We start from the raw sequence: 24508 nt of genomic DNA on the forward strand, positions 1-24508 counted from the left end.
CGTGTGTATGTTTTTAACTTTATATTTTACTTATGAACTAGTCATAGGAACATAAAAGTCTCAAAAATTCCTAAAATGTTACCCAAAAACATTTTATATTTTTTGGAGATGAACTGAGTCAATATCACATTTTTGTGAAATGTGATGTGTATACCTCCAGTGATCCTCAACTTGGTTTTTAAGGGAAAAACATTAACTTCTGTGGCTCATGCTCTTTAGCGCATACCTTGCCCTGTCTGGTGTAGGAATGAGCTTTCTCTGCTACCTGTCACTAGCGCCCCAGCTCATCCTGCTGGGACCTCTCTCCCAGCCCCTCCCATCTCTTGGTTCTTACCTTGGCAGCCCCCTCACGCCTTTCCCTTCACATTTCCAGGGTCCTCTCCTGGACCTCAACCCCACCCTTCACTCCCCTTCCCCTTCAGTTGTTTTTAAGATTAAAAAAAAAATCTCTTAGGACTTCTCTGGAGGTCCAGTGGTTAAGAATCCACTTCCCAGTGCAGGAGACTCAGATTCAATCCCTAGTTGGGGAACTAAAATCCTGCTAAGCCTGAGCACCACACCTGTGAGCCACAGCAAGAGAAGCCCCTGCAGAACAAAGACCCAGCACAACCAAAATAAAAATAAAACAAAATAAATTTTAAAAAAGATTTCATGTATGTATGGTAGTTAAAATGATGCCTGGCACATGGTAGGCACAGTGTGGGTGCTTGATAAATCAATAGATACATAAAATAACTGAGCACAGATTTCTCCTTTTAACACCATGATATTTCAAAGCTTTTATGGCTGACTTATTTTCCTTTAGATGTCTGTTTCCCTTTAAAATAAAATGTACTATGTTAAAAAAGGGATCAACTAAAAAATAATAAATAATAATATAAGTGGTATTGGATATAGCAAAACCATGATGGTTGTATGCAAAAGACTAAAGTTGGCGGATAGTGGGGTTATTGAGAGTGATGATCTGGGGTTCTTGGATTAGATCTGCCTTTAACCAGCTGTATACACTTGAACAAGGCATTCAGTGTGTTTGAGCTTTGGTTTCCTCATCTGTATGGTACACGGTTGGGCTGGATAAGCCCAGCAGTTCTCAACTGATGCTGATATGTGCCCCCTGAGGACATTGGGCAATATCTGGAGACATTTTGGGTTTTCGCAACTGGGAATGAAGGTTGCTATGGGCATCTAAGTGGTAGAGGTCAGAGATGCTGCTAAATACTCTACAATGCATAGCACAGCCTCCCACAACAAGGATCATCTGTCCCTAAATGCCAGTAGTGACAAGCTTGAAAAACCCTGATGTAAAACAGTAGGCTTCTACAACTTGACAATGGGATTTGTTGCCTGAGAAATATATGAATGTGTTATGCACAAGAGAAGCTGTGATGTGAGTCCAACGGTACTTGCTCTTAGGAATTCCCATCTGGAAGCCAGCTCATAAAAGAGCCATACACCACTTACACAAACAAACAAATAGATAACAATAACAAAACCCTTCTGTTTCAGGCTGACTGGCTTCCAACATTGACTAACTCGCTCCCTCCTCCCCACTCCCTCTTTGAGTGATTTGGCGGTCTCCACTGCTCAAACTCATCAGAAAACAACTGCTAAATTTATGTTCAAGAGTTGGCTATTTTGGGTTCTTCCAAAGCCCAAATCTAGAAAGATTTGTGATTCAATTTTCTGTGTTCACATTTTCCTGCTTCTTTTCAATGATCTTGGCCCTAAACTCACTACTGGTGTGTTTTGTACATACATCATTCATCTGATGCTATTTTTAGACATTTCCTAGTTTTTTATTTCAAGAATTTGCCAAACATTTGTTTTGTCTTATTCTTTCTGCATCACACTCTTATTTAATCTGTTGGCAGGCAAGTTATTTATATCTATTGATAACTGCTCATAGTAACACTTTTTTAAAATTGGATTATAAGAGCTTTACAGTGTTGTGTTAGTCTCTGCTGTAGGACAAAATGAATCAGCTATCTGGATACATACATGCACTCCCTCTTGGACCTCCCTCCCATTCCATGCCCTTATCACCATCTAGGTCATCACAGAGTGCCAAGATGAGCTTCCTGTGCCTTATAGCAGGTTTCCACTAGTTATCTATTTTACACACGGTAGCACTGGTTTCTTAAGTGAATCTCCCCCATTTTTTCTTTATATTTCTTTGTTAATTTCAGAGTAAACTGATTGAGGAAGTAGTACATCATCCAGTTTCCAGGACACCGGAAAACTTTTGCTGGTGGTTAGGTAAAATGCCTTTAGCCTAGTTTTCACATTCTGTGCTGTCATTGCTACTACTTCATTTCCTGCTCTCGGTAAAAAGCCTAGATGGGCTTCTTGGTGCCTTTCTGTGATAGGAGGACCCGTCATTTCCTGAAGAGTCAAGGTTTAACTGCGTGTGTTGCACAGTGTAGTTGTGGGTGTATATGTGGGCATGTTAGGTGTTCTGGAAAGATAGATGGAATAATGCACCAGTTAACATTGGTAATTTAATTTATCCTTGACAGTGTCTGGGAGAAATAAGCTCCTACTGGTGATTAAATTTTTATGGGAGAATTAATTTTTTTTAAATTCTCAAGTTGTAAAGAAGCCTAATGAATTGTATAGTTATCAAGGCCATTGGCTGGTGAGTATTTATTATGTTTCCATCAGAAGTTGGTATGGATTTAGAATTAACATCATAAGAGTCATTTAGGATTTAGGAAAACATGAATTGCTACCCTTGAGAAGATTTCTATCACTGCCTGTGTAAAAGAGTGTGGTCAAATGCGTACCCCAATGATCATCATAGCACTGTTTGCAATAGCTAGGACACGGAAGCAACCTAGATGTCCATCAGCAGACGAATGGATGAGAAAGTTGTAGTACATATACACAACGGAATATTACTCAGCTATTAAAAAGAACATATTTGAACAGTTCTAATGAGGTGGATGAAACTGGAGCCTATTATACAGAGTGGAGAAAATCAGAAAGAAAAACACTAATACAGGACATTAACATATGTATATGGAATTTAGAAAGATGGTAACAATGACCCTATATGCGAGACAGCAAAAGAGACACAGATATAAAGAGCAGACTTTTGGACTCTGTGCGAGAAGGTGAGGATGGAATGATTTGAGAGAATAGCTTTGAAACATGTATATTACCATATGTGAAATAGATCACCAATCCAAGTTCGATGCATGAAGTAGGGAACTCAAAACCAGTATACTGGGACAACCCTGAGGGATGGGGTGGGAAGGGAGGTGGGAGGGAATTCAGGATGTACACCCATGGCTGATTCATGTCAATGTATGGCAAAACCCGCTACAATATTGTAAAGTAATTAGCCTCCAATTAAAATTTTTTTTAAAAAAAGAGTATGGTCAAACTGGGCAATCACCAGTCTCCTATGGCTTCACTATAGCTCACATCAGAGGAAATGTAATATAGTGATCGACCACATAGTTTCTAGGGTAAACCAGTTTCAAGTTGATGCTCCCCCAGTTACTAGCTAAATAACCCTGAGTAATTTAGTTAATCTCTCTGACCAGGCATTGTGTAAGTTATTAATTTTGTTCACTAATGCATTCTTAAGGCCTAACACAATGCATAGGGTATAGTAGGAATTTGATATAATTTAATAATGAATGATGTAGGGCTTCCCTGATGGTCCAGTGGTTAAGAATTTGCTTCCCAAGGCAGAGGGCTGGTTTCATCCCTGGTCAGGTAACTAGATCCCATGGACTGCAATCAAGATTCCACTAAGATTCAACCTGCTGCAACTACCACCTGGTGCAGCCAAATAAATATTTTAAAAAATAATGAATGATGTATATAAAGCACTGAGCACACTGCCTACCACATAGTCAGTGCTCACTCAAGATATTTAAAAAAAAAACACCTTGATCTCAGAATGCCAGATATGTTACGTATTAACTTGGTATTAACCTCTTAATTTGGGCTTCCCTGATAGCTCAGTTGGTAAAGAATCGGCCTGTAATGCAGGAGACTCCAGTTTGATTCCTGGGTTGGGAAGATCAGCTGGAGAAGGAAAAAGCTACCCATTCCAGTATTCTTGGGCTTCCCTTGTGGCTCAGCTGGTGAAGAATCTGCCTGCAATGAGGGAGACCTGGGTTTGATCCCTGGGTTGGGACGATCCCCAGGAGAAAAGAAAGACTACCCACTTCAGTATTCTGACCTGGAGAATTTCATGGACCGTATAGTCCATGGGGTCACAAAGAGTCAGACACAACTGAGCGACTTTTAGTTCACTAACCTCTTAATTTATCCAGAACATCTGTTGCAAGAAATCATAGTGATGGATGTTATGTAGGAGAAATAAAGGTGTATATATTATGATACTTGCCCTCAAAAAGTTTATAATATAATAAATAAACAGAAAACATGAACAGAAAAAACTATAATTATAACCATATTGACTTATATTAAGCAGTACATTAAATACCAATAAATTATGCCGTGTGTTTTTAGAGAAGGAAGATATTAGATATAGTGGCATAAAACTAAAAGTCTAGGTGCTTAAACAACTGTATTTCAATTAAAAAAATAAGAAAAAGTCTGTGTGTTTTTTATTATCACTCTGAGCTGACAGTTCTAAATACTGTCAATGACAACATATTCTCGCTCTCCCCCTTGCTATGCCACTGACAACACTTGACAGAATTGATCAGGGAACACTTTCTTTTTTTTTTTTTTTTTAATTTTTATTAGTTGGAGGCTAATTACTTTACATCATTACAGTAGTTTTTGTTATACATTGATATGAATTAGCCATGGATTTACATGTACTCCCCATCCCAGTCCCCCCTCCCACCTCCCTCTCCACCCAATCCCTCTGGGTCTTCCCAGTGCACCAGGCCCGAGCACTTGTCTCATGTCCCCAACCTGAGCTGGTTATCCGTTTCACCCTAGATAATATACATGTTTCAATGCTGTTCTCCTGAAACATCCCACCCTCGCCTTCTCCCAGAGTCCACAAGTCTGTTCCATACATCTGAGTCTCTTTTTCTGTTTTGCATATAGGGTTATCGTTACCATCTTTCTAAAGTCCATATATATGTGTTAGTATACTGTAATGGTCTTTGTCTTTCTGGCTTACTTCACTCTGTGTAATGGGCTCCAGTTTCATCCATCTCATTAGAACTGATTCAAATGAATTCTTTTTAATGGCTGAGTAATAATCCATGGTGTACATGTACCACAGCTTCCTCATCCATTCGTCTGCTGATGGGCATCTGGGTTGCTTCAGGGAACACTTTCTGACATGACTTTTGCTCTTGCAGGGCACTGGGGATTCCATAGGCAAAGATGGAAGGCAAGTAGAGAGGACAACTTCTCCAAAGACACAGAGGGCAGGAAGTTGTGTTTGGAGAACAATCAAGGAAGGAGAATAAAGTTGTAAAAGTAAAGATAGTTTGGCATGGGCTTGCAGAAGAAGGAAAGATGCCATTTATTGAATACCTACTATGAGCAGCCAAAAGCATCAATTCTTCGGCACTCAGTCTTTATGGTCCCACACTCATGCATACATGACCACTGGAAAAACCATAGCTTTGACTATATGGACCTTTGTTGGCAAAGTGATGTCTCTGCTTTTCCATATGCTCTCTAGGTTTGTTACAGCTTTTCTTCCAAGGAGCAAGCATCCTTTGAACTGTGGTGTTGGAGAGGACTCTTGAGAGTCCCTTGGACTGCAAGGAGATCAAACCAGTTGGTCCTAAAGGAAATCAATCCTGAATATTCATTAGAGGGTCTGATGCAGAGGCTGAAGCTCCAGTATTCTGCCCACCTGATGTGAAGAGCCGATTCATTGTAAAGACCCAGATGCTGGGAAAAATTGAAGGCAGGAGGAGAAGGGGATGACAGAGGATGAGATGGTTGGATGGCATCACCACTCAATGGACATGAGTTTGAGCAAGCTCCAGGAGATGGTGAAGGACAGGGAAGCTTGGCATGCTGCAGTCCATGGGGTCACAGAGTCAGACATGACTGAGCAATGGATGGGCAGTCAAAGGACTGGTTTATGTTAACTTGCTTAAGCCTTTTAATAATCTTTCCAGATGGGTTATGACTGCCATTTTATAGATGTGGAAACTGAGGTTTTGAGAGGATCAGGGTCTTGCCCTAAAGCCTGCAATTAGTAAAGGGCAGAGTTGGTATTTGAACAGAGATCAGATTACTTATAAAACCTGTGGTCTTTCCATCTATGATAGCCTTGAATCAATGGGGAGCCATCAGAGATTTTTAAAAATCATGATCTGAATAAAGCTGTAGTTCAGAAGGATGCATCTGGCTCTGAAGGATGAGTTCACAGTGGGAACTGGGAATCAGGGAGGCCAGTTATGATGCTGATGGAAGAGTCTAGATCAGGGATCCCATCAGGGTACTCATCTGTGTCCTGTTAGGAACCAGGCGGCACAGCAGGAAGTGACCAGAGGGCAAGCAAGTGAAATAAAGTGAACAATAAATGTAATACACATAAATCATCCCCAAACCATCCCCTACCCCCCAGTCTGTGGGAAAATTGCCTTCCACAACACTGGTCCCTAGTGCCAAAAAGGTTGGGGACTGCTGGTCTAGATGAAAAAGATAGTGGAAACTGAGTAAAGATGTCTGAGGAGTTGAAAACACAGAATTGCTAGGATTTAGAGACTGATTAGGGAGTGGGAGTTAGGGAAAAGGAGGATGCAGGGACGCCTCTGAGGTTACTAATCTGGGCAACAGAATGATGGTACTATTATTGCCAGAAACAAAAAACCAGAAGAAAAGAGAGAGAATCACACAATTCGGCCCTTTGATTTGGCCATTGCCAAGGACATCTGGCCTGTACGGGGAACTAAGACAAACATCTAATCACTATAAACATAGCAATTCTAAGAGTGAACTGTTGATGAGATATTGGTCAGGAATCCTATCACTTGACTTGAAAAGAGTCTCTTCATATGAAAGAAACCTTCCTAAAGGAAGCTGCACTGGATGGAAGAGAAGGGCTCGAGTACTTGATGAGAGGACAAAGGTGGTTTTCTTGTTTGAAAGAGCATTAATCGAGGCCAGGAGACAGGAGACGGCTGACCATGGCTCCATGCCTGTGGGAATGGAAGCACCTCTCTTTTAAGGAACACTGTGGCCACAGGTGGAGTGACCATTTTCCCCATCTTCCCTCATTCCCGTGTGTAAGCAAAGAGCATTGAACTTCTCTTCCTGGCAACTCACCCCACCCATTCAGCCCCAGTCTAATAAAGGAAAGGATTAGGGAGACCAGCAGCCCTCATGATGGGTTTAGAAAATAATTGCATAGAGGAAAGCTGTCTGGAGTTTTATTGTACATTTGCATTTACAAAAATCAAGAGTTTGCAAAGGCTTGTGTTCCAGAAGGCAAAGGAAATCAACCAGTTGAAAGAAAAGAAGATGGCAGGGACTCAAAAACTGGTCGCAGAATTAAATTTAATTGAAGGAAAAACCAAGCAATATTTCAAAGGAATAAATCTGCATTTCCCTGGGGTCTCAACTGAGTGATTCAGCTTTTTTTTTTTAGTAAGTGGGTCAGAAAACTGCTAATCCTACAATGATTTTGTTCAACTGCATTCAGCTCATGCGTTTGCTTCTTGCAGATCTTAAAAAACAAGTATAATATTGTCTAAGTTGATGTTACCCCAATATCAAATTGTCTGATCTACCACAAATAATGTGTTTATCCTTTTGATTGAAAGTCTGTTCTTTTAATTTGATAAGAGTGACAATATGGTTTATAGTTTTACTTGGAGATATTGTGTTTTATGTTGTAAAACTCTATGGCATGGATAATACAGTGATGCTATATAATGGGGAGCCCCAAACAGAGTGAAATGGAACTGATATATTGGTTTTGTGGAGACAGAGCTCAGGTTTAAAATATAAGCCATGAGTCAGCATAGATGAGCCATTAGTTTTCAATTGTGGTAAAATTCACATAGCATTTACCATTTTAACCATTTAAAGTGTATAGTTCAAAGACATTAAGTACGCCATACGGTTGTGCAACACTTATCACCATCTAACCATAGAACTCTTTTTGTAAAACTAAAACTCTGTACCCATTAAAAACTAACTCATAACCCCTCTGTCCTTGGCCCCTGGCAACTCCCATTGTACCGTCTATCTCTATGAGTTTGACTATTCAAGGTAACTTACGCAATCATATAGTATACATCCTTTTGTGACTGGCTTCTTTCACTTAGCATAATGTCTTCAAGCTTAATACATATCACAGCAGTGTCAGAATTTCCTTCTTTTTAAAGACTAAATTATATTCCACTGCAGGTATACATCACATTTTGTTTAGTTATTCATCAGTTGATGGAAGTTTGGATTGCTTCCACATTTTGGCTATTGTGAATAATACTGCTATTGACATGAGTGGTCAAATCTCTCTTTGAGTCCCTGCTTTTGATTCTTTTGAGTTTGTACCCACAAGTGGAACTGCCAGATTTTATGGTAATCCTATTTTTAATTTCCTGAGAAACTGCCATTCTGTTTTCCACAGTGATAAGAGAGCTATTTTAAAGTCATCTGTCATTGAAATACACTTATTCATTCATTCCTTCACTCTCCTTTCAACAAACTGAGGACTTGCCTTTTATAATGACTATGCTAGGCTCTGTGAAGTTTATAAATAAGACTTATTTGGTGGTACAAAAGAGATCTATAAAATAAATATACAATGTAACAGAATAGAGAGAGACAGTTATCCCTAAGCCAGAGTAAGGCTTGAAATTATGGATTTTTTAACACAATTTCAAAAAATTTTGTCCATCAGAAGAGTTTTTCTATTTGATGAGCTAGAAAAAGGAGCATCACAGGGGTAAATATCAAGAGTCCTATTTAAATATGGCTCAGCAAGGGACTTCTAGTATTACTGACTCATTGGCAAGAAAGGGCAAAGTATTTCTAAACCGAGGGATGCTCCTTTAGCTCATGCATCTAATTCTCTTTGTTCCAATTATAAACTCCTTAATCTGTGTTCTGATTGCAATTTGGTTTCTCTGCCTATAAGGGGAAAATGCTTTTAGTTATGTGAACCTCAGCATTGTGGTGTTTGAGAGTTTACATTTCTCATCATAAATCAATACTTTGGTGTCCTGGCTTTGAACACTGGACTTAGTAATCTTAATTAATGTAAGTCTAAAATATGGACCTGCTCTTGATGTGCTGGCAAATCAGACTTCTAATTTGCCAGGGGTTTTATGAGATTTGAAGGACTGTGGATGAGGCTGGGGAAATTCTTGGGCTGAAATAGGAGCTTCCAGATGTGGGTGTGCTGCACAATAGTAAGTATAATTTAGTTTGGAGGCAAGTGCAGAATAGAGCTGGTGAAATAGAGCTGGTCTGAGCCTAGGACAGACATTGCTTCTTGTGGAGCAAACTAGTCCTGGTCCAGGCGACCTGAAGCAAAGAGTTGGACTAGCCACCATTCACATTGCTGCTTTCTAAGTCAGGATGCAACCAAGACCAGCGGATGGTTCAGAGAATCACAAAATATGGTCAAACAATTAGTAAATAGAACTAACAAAGAAAAATATGAATAAATAAAATTATTTAGCCAGAGATATGAAGATTTATTACAGGAACTGGCTAACATGAATGTGGAGACTTGAGAAGTTCCATGGTCTGCCGTCTGCAAGCTGGCAAACCAGGAAAGCTAGTGACATAATTCAGTCCAAATCTAAAGGCCCACGAATTAGGAAAGCTGCTGGTGTAAGTCTCATTCCAAGTCTAAGAGCCTGGACTTTCCTAACAGTCCAGTGGTTAAGACTCTGCACTTCCACTGCAGGTGGGCGCGGGTTTGATCCCTGGTCGGGGTGCACGATTGTGGCCACAAAAAGAAAAAAAAAAGGTCAGTCTTCCAGCTGCTCAAGTGAAAAAAAAAACAAATAGAGCCTTACTCTGCCTTTTTATTCTGTTCAGGCCCTCAGTGGATTGGATGATGCCTGCTTGCACTGGTGAGGACAAACTTCTTTATCAGTCTATTGATTCAAATGGCTAGTCTCTTCCAGAAACACCTCACAGACACACCCGGAAACAATGTTTCACGAGCTACCTAGGCATCTCAGCCCAGTCAAATTGATGCATAAAATTAACCATCATAGTGGGGATCAATTGCCTGCTAATTGCACTGAGAATTTTATTTGAGTATCAAAGAAGACTTTCAGAAAATGCTGGTTGCCTGACTCTGGGATCATTTATTAAATTTACAGATTCTGGAATGCTTTGAAAAACTGGGTAGGTGAGCTAAGATGGCTTGGAGGTGGCCATGGTGAACATCCAAAGATGAATAAATGATACACAAGTGAGCTTTTCCTTGTCTATTCTATCTTATTCAGTTGAGTCACTCAGTTGTGACTGATTTTTTGCAACCCTATAGACTGCAGCACACCAGGCTTCCCTGTCCATCACCAACTCCCAGAACTTGCTCAAACTCATGTCCATCAAGTCAGTGATGCCATCCAACCATCTCATCCTCCGTTGTCACCTTCTCCTCCTGCCTTTAATCTTTCCCAGAATCAGGGTCTTTTCCAATGAGTCAGTTGTTCACATCAGGTGGCCAAGCTATTGGAGTTTCAGCTTCAGCATCAGTCCTTCCAATGAATATTCAGGACCGATTTCCTTTAGGATTGAATGGTTTGATCTCTTTGCAGTCCAAGGGACTCTCTAGAGTCTTCTCCAACACCACAGCTCAAAAGCATCAATTCATCAGCACTTATTCTTCTTATTACTCTGTTCTATTAACCATAAAAACAGAAATTAGTGTGTGCTGACCTAAACTAAACCTAAACCCATTATGTTGGTCATTTATGTCAACTTGTGACAATATTTCCAGAAATTTCTTGCCCTTAATTTAACACTTAGGTTATTATGGTAACTGGACTTCTTTGAGATGTCTACAGATAGATCAGGATGGTTTGTGAAAGCTGTGGACAGTTTTGACAGTAATAAGAGAAGAATACCATTATATATCAAAGACAGCTGTGACTTCCATGATAAAAATTACTTTTCTTTTCCATAAATGGAATTTGACTTTAGAGCTAAGATTAAGTCTCCAGGCCTGAAGTTGGGTTAAGGCAGCTCATTAGATTATTGTGGAATAGATATTACAAATTAGGTGTAACCATAGGCTGTTACTCTAAGAAATGAATTCATGACCGTTTTCAGGTGATGAGACACCCTTCTGTGTCAAAGCCACCTAGAGAAGAGTGGAAAGTCCATTGTTCACACAGGTTTGGGTCACTAACCTCATTTACCTTCCATTCACTTTTCCCTTGAAGTTTTGAGTAACTGGGACCCCCTTTTGGGTGGGTGAAAATATAGGAGAGAGAGGAGGAAGCCAGAGGAGAAAGGATGGAAAAATTAAGCATGGAAATTGTTTGATCAGGGTGTCAGATCAGAGCTAGCTGTCTCAGTTAAGATTTTATACAATCAGAAAATCAGAAACCTATGTTTTTCCACTTGGCTTTTTTCTTTTCTTGTTTTTTGGTACTTTCTGTGTTTTCTAATGAAGCTTCTTTAGGAAATTATAGATAATCTCATCTTGCTAAAGGGAATAGGGAAAGCGGGGTTTTAGATTTGTTCATGGTTCTGCCAATTAAAAGGATTATGGAGAAAAGTCAGAGAGGTGCTGGATTTTTTTTTGCCTTTTTTTTTTTCCTCCTTGAAATGACCAGGGATGTTATTTAAGATAAAGAATCATTGTATTAATACACAACTGAGAACATATACAGTATCACATATAACTGCTCTCATAAAGATGGGCATGTCCCAAGAGGATAAAATTACCAACTTTATCCTAAAGCTCACTAAACATTGCACTGTAACAATGTAACTTTTAGGTTTGATTGGTCTTTTCAGAGCACATTTTTGGGAGTGTCTACTGAAGCAACTTAGCAGCAGCAGCAGCAACATAGTCAACAAGTATTATTTCAAATGATGATTAAAAGTGAGTCTTTTGTGGTAGGAAGTTCTTACTGTTATTTATTTTTTAAACCTCCTTCCCAACCACTGTGGAACAGTTCTACTTATTTTAGGAAGCGACATATGATTTTTGCCATTAATGTATTCAGTATCAATTATCTGCTTGCACACAGCTCTGAGTGGGTGTGTTTCCATATTGAGAATTTTCTTAAGAAAATGAACTCCAAATTTTAAGTTTTCTTTTATCACTTTCTCATTTTAGCTGGCTACCTGGGGTGAAGAAAAGCGCAAAAGACATCTGATGCTGCATTTAACTTTTGGCCTGATTGGATTTAACTTTAATGAAAACAGAGGAAATAAACTCTGAGTGTATGTGTTCATTCAAATTTATAGGTCTGAGATGAGAAGCTTGAGTTATTTTTAATAATTTATTTAAAAATGCACTTGTCCTTTTTGCTGTTTGAAATCTCAGGTATTGCTTAGACTAAAATAACCAGGCCAACAAATTGATGTACTGATAGGTTCCTGGGCAAAAAAGTCTTTTAAACTTCATCCAACCTCCCATGAGCCCCCTGCCTCGACAGTGTCTACCTCTCCCAGGGTCAGCCCATGCTTTCCCCTCCTCATCACAAAGACATCCTCACCAGCTTCAGCATGGTAATGAGCTGGCTCTGTGCCTGCCTCTTAACCTTATTTTCTTTCAACAGAGAGGCTGTTTCTCAAAATCCTGCTTGTGATGAACTAACCTTGGATGTGCTCTGATTTATAAAATTTGCCTCCCTAGGAAGACAATAGGTGATTCACCCTAGCCTCTGTCTTGGTCTAGAAGGAGTTAAGGCCATGAGAGGTTAAAAATATCTTTGACAGAAACATCTTCGATCTGGCTTTGAATCCGAAAGAATTTAAAGTAGGATCTTGAAGAGTTATCTGTATATCCAGGTCCATAGCAGCATGATTCACAATAGCCAAAAAGAGGAAGCAATCTAAGTATCTATTGACGGATGACTGGTTAAACAAAATGTGGTATATACACGTAATGGAGTATTATTCAGCCTTATCAAGGAAGGAAGTTTTGTTTTTTGCTTCAACATGGATGAATCTTGAGGGCGTTATGCTAAGTGAAATGGGCCAGTCTCAAAAGGCTGTTATGTAAGATACTTAGAATGGTCACATTTCTAGACATAGAAAGTTGAATGGCAGTTGAGTTTCCAGGGTCTGGGGAGGAGGAAGAAGGAGGAATTACTTCATGGTTGGCTATTGAGTTTGTCTTGCAAGATGAAAAAGTTCTGGAGATTGGTAACACAGTACTGTGAATATACTTGACAATACTGAATGTACACTTAAAAATAGTTAAGTGTAACTAATACTAAGTGTATCCTTAATTTTCTGTTACAGATATTTTTACTATGATAACAAATCCTAGAAAGAGTAGTCAGTGAGAAACAACTCTGATGCCAAGTTTGAGACTGTGATAGGGAGAGACAAGCATTGGGCCCTGGACACAGATGGAGCTATCATTGTTAGCACCACCCCGTTCCCCTTCAGGGCTGACGGACACTTGTTGAAACTACACTCCAGTCACCAGCCCTCGGTTGCCAGCCTTTTGTGGGTATCACCCTCTGTAGAAGGAAGCCATCCTACCTGGTCACAACCACTTTCCCGGGGCCGTTCCCATTCAAGCAGAGGTCAAGGCAGGAGCAGCAAAGGCCAGTCTTCTTGGCCCCATTTGGGGATGGCTCTCTGAAGAGTGAGCCCAGGTGCAGAGCTCCCTGTGGGGTCAGCTGGAATCTTGCCGTGACTGCATCACAACTTCTCTCTGCATCCATTCTCACTTCCTTCACTTGCCCCCCAGGTGTTGATGCTGAGAACCTTCTTTAGTAAACTTCCTGCCTGCCAAGCTCTAGCAATAAGGGTCTGAATCATATCACCAGCTAAGACACCAAAGCCTGCTGAGGTGGTAGCTGAGGTGGAGGTGACTTCAGCCTGGGTAGTGGAGGAGGAAGTGAAGGAGTGTCAGTTGTAGCCTTGAGACCAACTGCAGCAGCAGGGGTTAATGGCTCAGCTGACTAATTTCCTTTCCCAAGTTCTTGCTCAGAAAGAGACCCAGGGGGCCATGGAGAGTGTACATGAGGAGAGTACATGAAGACGGGATCCCAGCAGAGCAAGAGGTGGACTCTGGTAGACACAGAGATGTCCTATTCCAGTTCCTCTTCAAGGAAGAACTTGCTGCCCAGCTGTGAAGAGTGCAGTCAGCAAGCAGATGGGCTCCGGATGTCAGCTCCTTGAGGGTCAGCCTCACCTGAGATCACCCACATTCCTTGGCTGTTGGCCCCCTTTCTCCACTGCAGAGCCAGCAATGTAGCATCACTCTCATCTTTCTGCTGTTGTGTTTCTCTTTAACCACAGCTCGGACAGGTTCTCTGATTTTAAGAGTTCATGTGATTAGATAATTCAGGGTGTGCTTTCTCTCTCCAAGTCCTCAACTGTATCACATGCAAAAGCTCTTTTGCCTTGTAAGATAAATATTGACAGGTTCCAGGGTTTAGGGCATGGATATCTTTGGGAGATGGGACATTATTCCTTCTACCACAAACTGTAGGTTGTGTCACTGAGGCCTTTATCTTAGCCTTCCTGGAATTAGTGACTGCCACCTCCCTGAGACAAGCTCTATAACTGACTGAATTTGTTTCCCCCTTCTTTGGGAAAGTAAGTGCAATGTGGTTCTTACAGACCCAGTGGTGGCCCAATATTATCCTAGGGAAGGACATGACTAGACATGAGTTATGCAAGGGATTTACACTTTATCTTTAAAAAAAATACTTTAAAATGTTATTTATTTATGTGACTGCAGTGGTCTTATTTGCAGTTTGGATCTTTTAGTTTCAGCATGTGGAATCTAGTTCCCTGTCCAGGAATTGAAGCCAGGGCCCTTGCACTGGGAGCGCAGCATCTCAGCCACTGGACGACTAGAGAAGTCTCCAGATTTGCACCTTATAAAACTTTCCAGATTCCTCTATTACCACCTTCTTTCTTCTCTCCTGATCAGCTCCCCATCCACACTGACTTGTCTTTCTACTTCTGGTCTTGATGCAATACCATGCCATGGGGATTTTTCAGCCTGGGTGGCTGCAAGATGCCAGGTGACACAACCAAGAAGTGAAGGGAAGTTAGTTTCCTAACCGATGGGTCTTGACCACTAGAAAGTGGGAGATGAGAGAGAGCTGACTAGATATGACCCATTTCTTTCCTCCCCTTTGCAGACCCACTCTTAGCTGTGGTCTCTCCTGTGACCTCTCTGAAAAGACTGTCAAGCAAACAGTGGAACTGCACCGTGCTGCTTCACATCTTTCCTCACCTCCTCTTTCTCTCTTTCTTTTCCCCCCACATCTTCACCTCTGTAGGCTTTTACCTCCTAAATCAGATGTTAGTCCTTTAATCCTGGTCTCAGTCTCTCTTCTAGACAAATGAAAGAATCTTTCATTATGATGAAGGGGAAGGTCCTTAATATCAGGCCTCTGGGTGCTTAGGAAGAAGGTGGTAAGATCATAGAAAACACTAAAAAGAAAGGCCCTAAAGGCATACTCTCCTGACTTAACACTTCTGTTGAGGCAAGCCTCTACAACTGGAGATAAAAAAGGCAATGTGGCTTCCTCAAATGTCACAGTGACACAGAGAATGTCAAGACAGAGGAATGCAGAGCTTGAGGGGAAAATTCCATGAAGTCTTCCTTCCTATTAACTACAGTCTAGTTTTTTTATCCATCCATCTTCAATTGAGCACCTCCTATGCACTGGGTACCACATTAAGCACTGAGGAAACAGCAGTGGACAGAGGGATGATGACCCTTGTTCTCATGGAGCCCACATTTATCAGAGAAGACAGAAAGGACACATATAAATGAAAATTGCAGGATCAAAGGGGAGAAATTTTCCTAGGAGATTTGGTATTAAGAAGCAGATGGTCTCTTATTACTATGAACATATGAATGGAAATGAAGAAGGCAGAGATCTCAAAAGGCTGCCAGGACTCATGGGAATCCAGATAAAAGCATACAACTCAGCCTTCCTAAATGTCTGGAAACGGGATCTTGTTGGGTTTCGCAGTGATTAGATTGTAGGCAGGAACTGGAAAGTCCTTCAGATCCAGTGCAGTAATCCCAGCTCTATTATTTCATGAATGAGCTATTGTAACAGACCCCAAAATACAGGAGTTTAATCAAGTTAGACTTTTCCTTCTTTCTCACGCTCTTGTCCACAGGTAGGAGTTATGCTGTGCTGTGCCCAGTCACTTCAGTCGTGTCTGATTCTTTGCAACCCTATGGAATGTAGCCCACCAGGGTTCTTTATCCATGGGATCCTCCAGGTAGGAACACTGGAGTGAGTTGCCATGCCATCCTCAAGGGGATTTTCCCGAGCCAGAGACTGAACCTACATCTCTTATGTCTCCTGCATTGGCAGGCAGAATCTTTACCACTAGCGCCACCTGGGAAGCCTTAGGTAGGAGTTGGTCTAAGGAGATTAGGCAGCTCTGCTCCAAGACACTGAAAGGGGCCCCAGGTTCCTTCTGGGTTGTTGCTCTGCTATACCAGCTGGGTACTATCTTTATCTACACAGTGCAAGCCAGCTCTCCAGCACTGCATCAGCTTTTGAGCCTTTGGGAAGGAGGGAAAGGGAGAAAGTTTGTGGGTCGAAGTGGCACATTTTTACTTCCATTCATTCTACTGACAAGAACCACTCACGTGACCACTCCTAGTGCAAGGGAGGCATGGAAACAGTCTCTAACTGGGCTAAAACTGCTGGGGTGGGGTGTTCTTATTTCTAAAAGGGAGAATAGAAACTGGATAAGATTGCCAGAATTAGCACATAGTAATCGCAGTTAATTTTGAACTTCAGATAAACAACCATTTTTGTTAATAGTATAAGTATGTTCCATTTGTACATATTCACTGTTTATCTGAAAATTATTTGTTGGGTATCTGCATTTCAAAGCTAACCATGTGTCCTGTATTTTGTCTGTCAACACTAATGATGGGGCACAAGGAGTTTTGTCATACTTGTCACTGTTGTTGTCTTTCTGCATTGGTTACAGGTGAGCCATTAAGGCAACCCAGATTCAAACACCTCTTGATGAGGGAGTGACAAGGTCACGTTGCAGAAGAGTGTGTGGGATGGGAGATATGGCTCTGGTCATCTTTGGAAAACATAATTTGGCTTATGTGTGTTATCTCATTTGAGCTCATTCTTTTAAACATAAGTTTCATCTTTCACTTGCATGAAGTATCTAGAAGGTCACCTGACCCACCCTGGGCTCTCTCCCAAGAATCTGAAATTGGAAAGAGAAAAGAAAGAGGTAGGAGGAGACCTGGAACAAAGTGATGTTGATGGCAGTGCTCTGAAGAAAAAGTTTGCGAGCTGCTACTGAATTCTCAAAACTCATCCTTAGTTTCTTCTTTTTCTAAGCCTTAGGTGTTAGTTCTTTTTTTCAAATAGTTTTGCCATTATCTTTTCTTTTTTTGTTGGCTGTGCTGGGTCTTCATTGCAGCACACAATCTTAGTTGCCCCTTGGCAATGTGGGATCTTAGTTCCCCGATCAGGGATTGAAACCACACCCCCCTGCAACAGAATGCGGATTCTTAACCACTGGACCACCAAGGAAGTCCCATGTTCAGCTCCTATTTTGAGGCCACAAAACATCCCCAGCCTCCTTTCATTAACTTCCTCTTCTCTCTCACCCCTGTTTATATTTTTTGGTTTACGCTAACCATAGGACACTTCCATTCATTGCAATCAAAATTTTGTGAATAAGACATTGCATTCAGCCAAGTTTAACCTTGGAAGAGATATAATAGACAGCAACTCTTTGGGGGAATATCTGTCATTTCTTCTGAGACATCAATGAAAGCTATCACTTCTGTCAGCAATATGACTGAAAGTGTCACCATGGCATATATTTTATTGTTGTTGTTGCTATTGAAAGAAACTAACCACAGTCTTATATATAAATAAATAAGAGGCCACAGTGCTATAAATAAATAAGAGGCATAGATTTATGGCGATAGCTGTCACTTCACTATTAGAAAGATAGAATTTGAATATATTTCCACTACTGGACTGGCCAAGAAAAAACTGATCAGTGAAAATTTTATTTACTTTTCACTACAATAAAGGAGAAAGAAAGGGAAAAAAAAAAGCACTGGGCAGCAAGAAGACAGAGAGAGAAGAAAAAGTCCAGGCAATCTAAAAACTGAATAATCATATCGGAATGTAGAAGCATCAACAGTGAGAAAACACAGAATTTCCCTGGTGATCCAGTGGTTACGAACCCACCTTGCAATGCAGGCACATGGGTTCAACCCCTGGTTGGGAAACTAAGATCCTGCATGCCACACAGTGAGGCTAAATACATGAATAAAAATACTTTAAAAAAAATGAGAAAATATAAGGAGAAAATAGTTCCAGGTAAAGGTCTTGATATTCAGGGGACAGCCATCACTGAATGATATCAGGCTTAACTGGGAGATTTAAAAGATAAACTAACAGGAGAGATTTTGATAAGAAAGACTTAGAGGAACATGTCTTAATACCAGAGAGGTATGATTCAGCTCAATGAGAAAACAGGAATGGTTGTGGACCTCCGGGGAGTTGAAAGAAAAGAGCAAGTTGCTTGTATTCATTTGGGATAGACAAGGTGAACTCATCAGATCCTTCAGTCTCATGAGTCACCCTCAGGTTTCTGAAGGTTTTACGCCCTTAATCATTTAAACTGCCCCTTCACAAGCATCCTGACCAGCACAGTGCCTGCTCCCTGTGACTCATCTCCTCCTCGCTCCCCTCCAGCTCCCTGGAGGCAAGGGCTGCTGGAAACCGTTATCACAGACCACAGACTTCTGAAAGCTGCCTGGTGCCCTTCAGAAAAACTATGAAAGAATCCCAACATGCTCAAAAAGGTGACAGCCCTTAACAACCTGTCACCCCAAACCTGCTAATCATGTGGAACAGTAGCAATCAGATTCATGGCTGGCTCTCATGAAATAGAAACGTGACACTTCAGTGGCTGCCAGGTGGTGTTTCAATAAACTGGGACACTTTACCTTGAAAGCTTTCGCTAAGTGCAGGGAAACCGTGTCCTATAAAATCAGAAGTAAATGATTTAAGAAGCTCAGGCCTCCGCAAAGGAGTAGTTTGGTCATGTGCTGTACAGTGTCATGGTCTAGGGCTGTTGAGTACATGGATTGTGAAGTACACGTTAGTGTGATGGAGGAACTGAAGTTGTAACTTGAATAAAATTTGATTAATTTCAGTTTTTAAAATCGAGGTGAAACTCAATGCAAAATTAAACATCTTAAAATGAACAATTCCATGGCATTTAGTATATTCACAATGTTGTGCAACAACCGTCTCTGATTCCAAAACATTTTTATCACCCTGAAAAAGACCTCAGTACCTATTAAGCAATTATCCTCACTCTCCCCTTCCCCAAGCTCCTGGCAACCACTAGTTTTTCTGTCTCTACGGATTTACCTACTCTGGACATTTCATATAAATGGAATCATATAATATGTGACCTTTTGTGTCTGGTTTCTTTTACTTAGCATAAAGTCATCAATCTTCATATTAACTTTTAAAACTGATTCTTGACTCCATTATTGGAAAAACTCTTAAATATGTTTGGGATTCCTTGGGTGTATGAATCTACTTTTTCAGCTCTAAACTTTTGAAATCTAAATCCAGAGCCATATTTGCAATTCAAATTTCTCATCCCAACTGAGATATGCTGTAAGTATGAAATTATATTTACAGCTGATTTCAAAGCCTTAGTAGGAAAAATAAGGATGTAAAAGATCTGCTTTATCTTTTAAAAAAATACTCATTACACGTTGAAATGATACCACTTTGGGAACATTAAATTTAATAAAATGTACTACTAAAATTAATTTCAACTGTTTATTTTTATTTTTGAGCACCTACCATGAACTTTTATATATATATAAATACATATATATTTGCTGTCATGTGAAAAGTTTGATGTTTATCAATTTTAACAACCTTTCCTTAGACTTTAACTTGGATCAGAAATTGGTTATGGGTTAAATTGTGGGAATTTGATGAAGCTTTCCTTCTCTCCTGCCAGATACTGATGCTCATACAGAATCAAAGTCACTAGGAAATGTCTTGAGGGAAAGTAGGGGATGCTTGCTGGCTTCCCTGCTTTTAAGTCATATTTCAATGATGTGCCATTAATTTTGGATAAACCCAAAGTATGCACCTTTCTGCTATTGAGAACAGAAAATGAGCACTTATTTACATATATTCACTCATCAACATATTGGGTAAATATTGGGTGCACTGTGGTTGGTACTGAGTATTTAGGAGAAAAGGCCAAATAAGGTGCCTGTCCTCGTGGAGGTTATATTTCAGTGGAAGGAGACAGAAAACCATTGAATAAGATAATCATAGATTCTGACAAGTTCTATGAAAAAAATTAATATGATGATTTGGTAAAGAGTAATTTTATCCAATGGTGGGGAGTGTGTGTATGGTGCCTCTAACTTAGGTAATTAGGTAACTGGCAGTCTCTGAGAAGGTGACATCTGAATTGACATTTGAAGAAAAAGGAGTCAGCCGTACAAAGAGCCATGGGAAGAGCGGTCCAGACAGAAGGCGCAGCGGATGCAAAGGACTTGAGGTGACAGTTTGATGTGTTTGAGGAACAACAGAAAGGAAGTCATATGACCAGAATGTGGTATGCAAAAGGGAAAGGGATAGGAGATGGTGTTGGCAAACAGGAGCCAATAGACCGTGTTAAGAAGTCTACATTTTATTTTAAGGGTAATGGGGAGCCAATGGTGGTTTCAGAGTACACAAGTAACCAGATGCTAAAATATGTGTGTGTATATATATATATAGATATACACAAACGATCCTGTAGTAGCTTCAGTAAATAGGTGACTCTCTTCTACAATTGCCAGAAAGAAGAACTAAGAACTTATTGGTTTGAGTCTATGTTCTCCAATACATTTTGCATGTATCTTATTTGCACCAGGGGCCTAAGGACCTCCCAGGAGATAACTCATCAAGAGGGAAGACAAGATCAAACAAGATAGCCTCAAAACAAGGTTTATGTTTGGCTAGGGTTTGGATGGGTGATTTTTGAGGATAGTGGTGTACGTTTCACTTAGATTTGTTCTAATGACCAGTCCTTATGGACTTAACCATGCCTGAGTTTTATGTGGCTATGGCTATAAGTAAAAACTGAGGAGATTGTTTAATGAAAACCTCTTTTTGGCTCTCAAACAATTTTGTTCTGACATCTCATCCACAATGACGAACACAGTGTGGTGGGAAGGCATTCTCCTCTACTGAACATCACCATTGGACACCAAGCTACTTTGGCCCCTGGTACCTTAGTTGGTACCCTACTGTTAGTTGGTACCAAATACAAGGCATCAGTGGCTGGTACAAAAGGTGGTACCCAGTGATGCAAAGTGGAGATGACCCTTGGATAAAGAGTAGTCATAAGCAGCAGAAATATCAACATGCCTGGTTGATGCAGAGGTGTCCAAAAAAGTAGAAAAAGGAAAAATTTACCAACATGGTAGTTTAGCTGACTAGACTTGTTTCTGAGCATGTGCAACTCCTTCCTGGGCATCCCAGGAGATTCTGGGAATGCTACTGCAGGAACCTGGAGTTCTACCAAAAATAGTAGATGAGGGTCTGGTGAGTTATCTTTGGTTGGGTTCTCCAAGAAGTTAATTCTGAGACAAGGATTCAAGGGCAGGTAGTTTATTTAGGAGATGATCCTGGGAAATAACAGTGTGGGCAGAGGGAAAGGGAGACACAGAAAGGAAGATGGCCAATAAAGGGCATGTGGCAAGTGAATTATTGCTATGGGCAAGTGGATCTCAGCATCCCCAGGGGGCACTGGGAGGCTGTGGAGAACACGCCTCACTTTATCTCAGTGGAAGGAGGGATATTCGTCTACCAACTCCCATCCATCACTGGGTGGGGCTGTTTCTAGAGACACAAACTCTTTGGGACTTCCAGGCCATCCTGCTTGCTGGCCAGGTGTGCTTCCACAACCAGAACAAAGCCCTTATTCAGAAAGTCACAAGTGTAGCAACGAGCACCCTTGCGTGTACAGAGCAGAGTACTGAGGGACTCTGGGCAGGGCCCCGGCAGCATCTACTACACAAGGGACTACAAGCAGGTGTCAAGCATAGAGGAATTTCTCATATTTATCTTTGTGTTGGTCTCATTTCTGGCCCCATTTCATTCCTCATTCTTGTTTTTCTTTTCCTCCCTTCTCTCCTATTTAAAATTTATGCAATCTGGCTGGGTTTTATGTATCCTTGTAAGCAGCCTTGAATCTTTTTTTGGAACACAGCAACCCATAAATAAATAAACACTAGCAAGTTTTAACATTTTTCCTTTATTTATTGACCAAATTTTTTTCCCCTTCTGTGAACTTCTGGGACCAGAGCCTCATTCACCTGCCTCTAGCTCTGTGCTGGGCACATTGAAGGCATTTGATTATTGCTCTGTAGAATAATACAGAACAAAGATATGCAGAGATATTCAGTTGGTTTATAAACCAACTCTGTGACTAGAAGCAGGTACAGAGGCAGAGAACTCTCTGGACCCATCTTTCTTGAACCCAGTGCTTAGAACAGTGCCTGCACATATTAATAGCAGGTGCTCAGTAAATATTTGTTAAAGGAAAGAACAAAACTCAGAGGACCTCCATCCATAACAGTTCCTGTAGATCACAAAGAGATCTACCACCACACTGCAACTGTTTCGTAAGGTCAAATTTGCTCCTGAAACCGCTGTCTTGTGGATGTTCTTATTTTCATGAGCACAAGCTGGGAGGCAAAGACTAAAGATAGCTCCAGAGATGGCATTTTAAAATGTATACCCAGCAGGCTACGTGCATCTCAGAACACCCAATGGTAGTTCAAATGCAGCCTGTTTATAAGCCTAATCTTTGCTCGTAGGTGTCCTGGAAAACTGTTCTCAATAACACCCCTACTGAGAAAAGAATTACCAGCGATGTTGGAAACTGGGTTCCCCAGGAATCTCAGATGCTGGAAATTGAGTGACTGCCTTACATCCCACGAATCAGAAAGAAATTATTGTGTAGGTGGTGGGTCACAGGCATGAAGTATCTGCGTTTTTGTGGGGTTTTTGTTGTTGCTGTAATATTTTCCCCTTAAGTGGCAAGCACAATAGGTTTACTTAATAAAGCAGTAACTAGAAATGAAAAAATCTAGCCTTTGAAAGACAAATTCTTGCCACTCAGCATTAGCCATAAGTAGGTTACTTCTAGGAAGTTCTGTTTTCATGTAGATCTTAGCAAAGGAGGAGCAAGAAATAGTTTGGCACTTGTGTTATTTATGTGTGTTTAAATTAAGATATAATTTGCATAACATAAAATTCATCCTTTAAAGTGAACCATCCAGTGGTGTTCAGTATGTTCACTGTGTTATGAAACCATCACCACTCTCTAGCTCCAGAACTATTCCACCACCCCAGAAAGAACGTTATATCCTTTAGTAGTCACTCCTTATTTACCCCTCTTCCCAGCTTCTGGCAACCACTAATCTACTTTCTGTCTCATTGGACTTACATATTGTCGATATTTCATATAAAGAGAGTCATACCGTATATGTGACCTTTCCCATCTGGCTGCTTTCACTTATCATGATGATTTTAAATTTCATCCACGTTGTAACATGTATCAGAACTTCCTTTGTCGTGGCTGAAGAATGTTCCATTGGTATATGGATACACCACATTCTGTTTATCCATTTATCCAGGAATAGACATCTAGCTGTTTCTACTTTTTGGCTACTGTGATAACATTGCAGTGAACACTGGCATACTCAGCTCTGTTCAAGTCCTTATTTTTAGTCCCTTTGGATATATACCCAGGAGTGGGATTGCTAGGTCATAAGAGAGTCACCTGTTTCCCAAAGTGGTTATACTGTTTTATGTTCCACTGGCATATTTGAGAGTTCCAGTTTCTCCACTTCCTCACTAACACTTGTTATTCTGTGTGTGTTTAATTATAGCCACCCTAATGGGTGTGAAGTGGTATCTTGTGCCTTCTATCTGTTATTTTTTGAAAAGTTTAAATTTCACCCTGTCCTGGCTGAGCCCAGACATATCTATCTGGAGCATCCATCCATTTCCCTCCCCATCTTTCTTCTTTCACATAGTTTTTTGTTTTGGCTTGGTTTTATAACATCTTTAGGTTTCCAGAAAATTGAGCAGAGAATAGAGTTGCCATATACTCTTTTCTTCTGCCCATAGTTTCCCCTCTTAGTAGCATTTTTGGTAAAAACCTACATTAGTATGATATCTTTGTTACAATCAGTGAAGCAGTGCTGATGATATATTATTATTAACTAAAGTCCCCATTTTACATTAGGGTCCGTTCTTGATGCTGTGTGTGTGCATGATGATGGCATGTGTGCACGTGTGCTTTGTTGCTCGGTTGTGCCCATAGATTGTAGCCCACCAGGCTCCTCTGTCCATGGGATTATCCC

The sequence above is a fragment of the Odocoileus virginianus genome, chromosome 12 (assembly GCF_023699985.2).
Source record: "Odocoileus virginianus isolate 20LAN1187 ecotype Illinois chromosome 12, Ovbor_1.2, whole genome shotgun sequence".
Taxonomy (NCBI): domain Eukaryota; kingdom Metazoa; phylum Chordata; class Mammalia; order Artiodactyla; family Cervidae; genus Odocoileus; species Odocoileus virginianus.